The sequence below is a fragment of the Rhinopithecus bieti genome, unplaced genomic scaffold (genome assembly GCF_001698545.2).
Source record: "Rhinopithecus bieti isolate Rb0 unplaced genomic scaffold, ASM169854v2 scaffold_574, whole genome shotgun sequence".
In the NCBI taxonomy this organism is placed as follows: Eukaryota; Metazoa; Chordata; class Mammalia; order Primates; family Cercopithecidae; genus Rhinopithecus; species Rhinopithecus bieti.
The window spans coordinates 4,867,817-4,873,650 of NW_016803605.1; the positions used below are offsets into that span (position 1 = coordinate 4,867,817).

General features: G+C 45.8%; 1 long non-coding RNA gene across 1 annotated transcript in view; it reads left to right on the plus strand.

The window, feature by feature from the left end:
- LOC108540703 (uncharacterized) overlaps positions 1–4,077 on the plus strand; it is an 8,523-nt gene extending 4,446 nt beyond the window's left edge. Inside the window, exons 2-3 of the long non-coding RNA XR_001888742.1 lie at positions 1,835–1,901; positions 3,773–4,077. This is a non-coding gene — a long non-coding RNA (uncharacterized LOC108540703). The remainder of the gene's footprint in view (positions 1–1,834; positions 1,902–3,772) is intronic.
- Positions 4,078–5,834: the final 1,757 nt, after the last annotated feature.

Consider the following 5,834-nt stretch of genomic DNA (forward strand, 5'->3'; position numbering starts at 1 on the left):
CTACAGGTGCCCGCCACTGCATCCGGCTAATTTTTCTTTGTATTTTTAGTAGAGACGGGGCTTCACTGTGTTAGCCAGGATGCTCTTGGTCTCCTGATCTCGTGATCCACCGGGCTTGGTTTCCCAAAGTGCTGGGATTACAGGTGTGAGCCACCACGCCTGGGGTTTTTTTTTTTTTTTTTTTTCTTGAGATGGAGTCTCGCTCTGTCGCCCAGGCTAGAGTGCAGTGGCGCAATCTCAGCTCACTACAACCTCTGCCTCCCAGGTTCAAGCGATTTCCTGCCTCAGCCTCCCAAGTAGCTGGGATTACAGGCGCATGCCACCATGCCCAGCTAATTTTGTTTTTATATTTTTTAGTAGAGACAGGGTTTCGCCATGTTGGCCAGGCTTGTCTCGAACTCTTGCCCTCAGGTGATCTGCTCACCTCAGTCTCCCAGAGTGCTGGGATTATAGGCATAAGCCACCGTGCCTGGCCTCTGCTGATAATATCTACAGAGATATTAAGGTATCCTCTTAAACCAATAGATACAGCCCCTTTTGTTTTCTATTTTTGTTTGTTTCCTTTGAGACAGGGTCTGGCTCTGTCACCCAAGCTGGAGTGCAGTGGCACAAACATGGCTCACTGCAGCTTCACATTCCTAGGCTCAAGTGATCCTCCCACCTCAGGCTCTCCAGTAGCTGGAACCACAGGCACATGCAGCCACACCCAGCTAGCGTTTTGTTTGTTTTTGGTTTTTGATTTTTTTTTGTTTTTTTAACTATCCTTTTTAACTATTTGTAGAGATGGAAGTCTCCCTATATTACCCAGGCTGGTCTCGAATTCCTGGGCTCAAGTAATCCTCTCACCTTGGCCTCCCAAAGTGCTGGGATTACAGGTGTCAACCACCATTCCTGGCTTTTTTCTTTTTTTTTTTTTTTTTGATACAACCCTTTTGACTTCCTGAGCATCCCAACCATAGAAGAATGCCAAAACAATTTCAATTTTATCTAGAAATTCAATGTTAATTTTTGGCTTTGAACTGATTAAATAATAGTTCTAAGTCCACCTATCAAGGAATTAAAAAGTGGGGCTGGGCGCAGTGCCTCATGCTTGTAATCTCAGCACTTTGGGAGACCAAAGAGGGCAAATTGCTTGAGTCCAAGAGTTCGAGACCAGCCAGGGCAGCATAGGAAGACCCCATCTCTACAAAAAATACCAAAACATTAGCCAGATGTGGTGGCATATGCCTATAGTCTCAGCTACTTGGGAGGCTGAGGTGGGAGGATCACCCAAGCCTGGGAGGTCAAGACTGCAGTGAGCCAAGCTGTGATAGTGCCACTGCACTCCAGCCTGGGTGACAGAGTGATACCCTGTCGCCAATAAATAAATAAGTAAATAGTGGACATTTTTAAGATCTCAGTGGAACACAGTGAATTGTATATTGTAGGGTTTTATGATATAAATTAGGGGACTCAAATTCAAATGCCTTCAGGGATCAGGCAGTTATGTGAATCAGAGATGGCACTAGCATAGGCAGTAGGAGAGGGGAGGATTGTGGCAAACTGTATCATAGGATGTCATACCTAAATATGTTCAATTCCAATGTCTGAAAACACATGGGTCGCCAAACCAAAGATGCAACCAGAAGTCACTATGTTTCTAGTTTACATTATAAATGTAATTGACTATGTTATCTGAAATCGGAAAAAAGACAAAGGTAACTGTAATCACAGTACTGTAAAATGATTACTATCGGCTGCTTTACATAGTTCTAGTTTTTTGTTGGTTGGTTTTTGGTTAGCATTGTTGTAGCCATATTTACTCATCAGGTGTTTTTCAACATTACTGTTTCAGGACCTGAAGTCAAATTCACCCAGAGGATCACAGGCTCTCAGGACTTGACAGGTCACCCACAGTAAAGGTGCCTTTTTTTTTTTTTTTTTTTTTTTTTTTTTGAGACAGAGTTCTACTCTGACACTCAGGCTGGAGTGCAGTGGCATGACCTTGGCTCACTGCAAGTAGCTGAGATTACAGGCGGCCACCACCACGCCTGGCTAATTTTTTGTATTTTTAGTAGAGACGTGGTTTCACTATGTTGGCCAGGCTGATCTCAAACTCCTGACCTCGGGCAATCCACCCGCCTCAGCCTCCCAAAGTGCTGGGATTACAGGCGGGAGCCACCGCACCTGGCCAAATGTGCATTTTTAAGGTTATCAACACAGGTTGATTGGCATGAGCTCATGTGCCATCAGGTGCATGAATACATCCAACAGGACAAACAGCTGGCACATGGTGGGTACTCCATACATATCTGATGGATAATGAATGAACCTCTTAACTGCCGTCTGGCCCAGAACCGACCAGGTGATAATCAACAGTCAGTGAGGTGCAACGTGAACTGGGCCCTCTCTCCTTCCCTCCCTTTTCGTCCTGCCTTATTGAGATACAAATCATATACCATAAAATCCATCCTTTTAAAGTGTTATACAATGGGTGGTGCAGCGTGAGCCACCACACCCGGCAAGGGTACAGGGTTTCTTTTGAGGGGCAATGAGATGTTTTGAAATTAGATGGTGGTGATGTTTGAACAACTCTGAGAATATACGAGAAACCACTGAAGTATAACACTTTATTTATTTTGAGACGGAGTCTTGCTTTGTTGCCCAGGATGGAGTACAGTGGTGCAACCTCAGCTCACTACCACCTCCACCTCCCGGGTTCAAGTGATTCTCCTGCCTCAGCTTCCTGAGTAGCTAGGCCAGTTTGACCTTCCAAACCGAGCACTTTGCAAGGCCGAGGCGGGTGGATCACGAGGTCAGGAGATCGAGACCATCCTGGCTAACATGGTGAAACCCCGTCTCTACTAAAAATACAAAAAATTAGCTGGACGTGGTGGCAAGCGCCTGTAGTCCCAGCTACTCAGGAGGCTGAGGCTGGAGAATGGCGTGAACCCGGGAGCAGAGCTTGCAGTGAGCTGAGATCACACCACTGCACTCCAGCCTGGGCGACAGAGTGAGAGGGAGACTCTGCCTAAAAAAAAAAAAAAAAAAAGAAAAGAAAAGAAAAAGAAACCCTGTACCCATTAGCAGTCATTCCCCAATCCCTCCCCTGCCCAGCCCTGGCAACCACTACTTATCTACTTTCTGTTCTGTGGATTTGGAGTGAAATCATACAATATGTGGCCTCTTGTGACTGGCTTCTTTCACTTGGCATGATGTTTCAAGGTTCATCTACATTGTAGTGTGCGTCAGGATTTCATTTCTTTTTGTGGCTTAATTGTATTCCATGGTATGCATGCACCACATTTTGTCTATGGATATTTGAGTTGTTTCCACATTTTGGCTATTATTAATGCTGCTATACACATTTGGCAGGGTGCAGTAGCTCACGCCTGTAATCCTAGCACTTTGGGAGGCTGAGGCAGACGGATCAATTGAGGCCAGGAGTTTGAGACCAGCCTGGCCAAGATGGCAAAACTCCATCTCTACTAAAATATATATGTAGCTGGGCATGGTGGTGCATGTAATCTCAGCTGTTCAGGAGGCTAAGGCATGAGAATCACTTGAATCCGAGAGGCAGAGCTTGCAGTGAGCCAAGATCATGCCACTGCTCTGACAGGGTTTCACCATGTTGGCCGGGCTGGTTTCAAACTCCTGACCTCAAGTGAGCCACCTGCCTTGTCCTCTCAAAGTGCTGAGATTACAGGCATGAGCCCCTGCACCCGGCCTGCCTCACTTTTTTTAAAAGACATTGTTGCCTTGTTCCTTTGAATCACTTTCTCTGGGAAACCAGCTATCATGTCATGAGGACACTCAAGCAGCTCTGGGAGAGATCCCATGTGGCAAGAAGCTGTGAATTCTCACCAACAGCCATGCAAGATTCCCCAGCCCCAGTCGAGCCTTCAGATGACCATAGCCCCAGCTGATATCTTGACTGCAGTATCATGAAAAACCATGTATCAGAACTGCTCAGCCGTGTTGCTCCCAAATTCTGGACCTGCAGAAACTATGAAAGACAATAAATGATTATTGTTGTTTTAAGTCACTATGTTTTGAGCTAACTTCTTATACAGCAATAGATACTAATGCATATTTTAACCAGTTTCCTACATTAAAACGTTTCTGTTGGAAAGACCTGCAGTGTGTTTTATTTTTCTGACTGATACAAACTCCTGTCCTGAGTTGTAAACCAAGAGTGAAAAAATAAGAAAAAAGAGTAAAGAAGATGGAGTCTCTAAATACAGTCATGTGTTACTTGATGACAGCAATATATTCTGAGAAATGTATGGTTGGACAATTTTGTGGTTGTGCGAACATCACAGCGTCTACTTACACAGAACTAGATGGTATAGTCTACTGCACACCTAGGCTATGGGGTACAGCCTATTGCTCCTAGGCTGCAAACCTGCACAGCATGTGACTGTACTGAATACTGTAGGCAATTGTGACACACAGGCATTTGTGTGCAAGCGGATCATGAGGTCAGGAGATGGAGACCATCCTGGCTAACACAGTGAAACCCCGCCTCTACTAAAAATACAAAAAAATTAGCCAGGCATAGTGGTGGGCGTCTGTAGTCCCAGCTACTTGGGAGGCTGAGGCAGGAGAATGGCATGAACCCAGGAGGTGGAGCTTGCAGTGAACCGAGGTCACGCCACTGCACTTCAGCCTGGGCAACAGAGCGAGACTCCGTCTCAAAAAAAAAAAAGAAAAAGAAAAGGTACAGTAAAAATATGGTGTTATCATTTCAAGAGACCACTATTGTATATGCAGTCCATCGTTAACTGAAACATTGTCATGCAGTGCACGACAGTATTATAAGGATTACTTGTAAGTGAATGTTGGAGAATGTGGCTTATAGATGTAGCTAAATATGGTTGCACAGAATACGGAAGCACAGAATTAAACATACTGGGCCGGTTTGGTGATGTACCCTTACAGATACCTCAGGATGAGAGTGGGCTTCTGTGTGGGCAGAGCTGATCATATAAAACTATGGTAGAAGGGAGCAGAAGAGCTGGTTCCCAAGAGAAAGGGGAGGAGAAGTGGCTGGGTAAAGCATGCCCAGTTTGTCCTTCCAAACTGAGCATTGAGATTAAGCTAATTCTGCTTCCAAAGGAGGAATGAGCAAGGCCATGGGAAGACACCGTGAGAGTTATCCTAGGAGAGCTCAGCCTGGCTTCAGCTAAAAAGGGGTAGGTGTTCAGGTATGGCTGAATCCAGGGACTTAAAGGATGTTATGAGGCTCGGCGCGGTGGCTCACACCTGTAATCCCAGCACTCTGGGAGGCCAAGTCAGGTGGATCACCTGAGGTCAGGAGTTGGAGACCGGCCTGGCCAACATAGTGAAACCCTGGCTCTACTAAACAATACAAAAAATTAGCCGGGCATGGTGGTGTGCCTTTAATCCCAGCTACTCGGGAAGCTGAGGCAGGAGAATCGCTTGAACTCGGGAGGCAGAAGTTGCAGTGAGCCAAGATCACACCACTGCACTCCAGCATGGATGACAGAATAAGACTCCATCTCAAGAAAAAAAAAGATATTATGATCTCTCTCTCTCTCTCTCTCTCTCCCCCGTCTCAATTTCATTCTCAGAAAGCAATTTCCCCTGCAGTGTCAGGATGGATGACAATGACTTATTTATTTATTTATTTTATTTATTTATTTTTATACAGAGTCTTGTTCTGTCGCCAGGCTGGAGTGCAGTGGCATGATCTTGGCTCACTGCAACCTCCACTTCCCAGGTTCAAGAGATTCTTCTGGGCCGGGCGCGGTGGCTCAAGCCTGTAATCCCAGCACTTTGGGAGGCCGAGACGGGCGGATCACGAGGTCAGGAGATCGAGACTATCCTGGCTA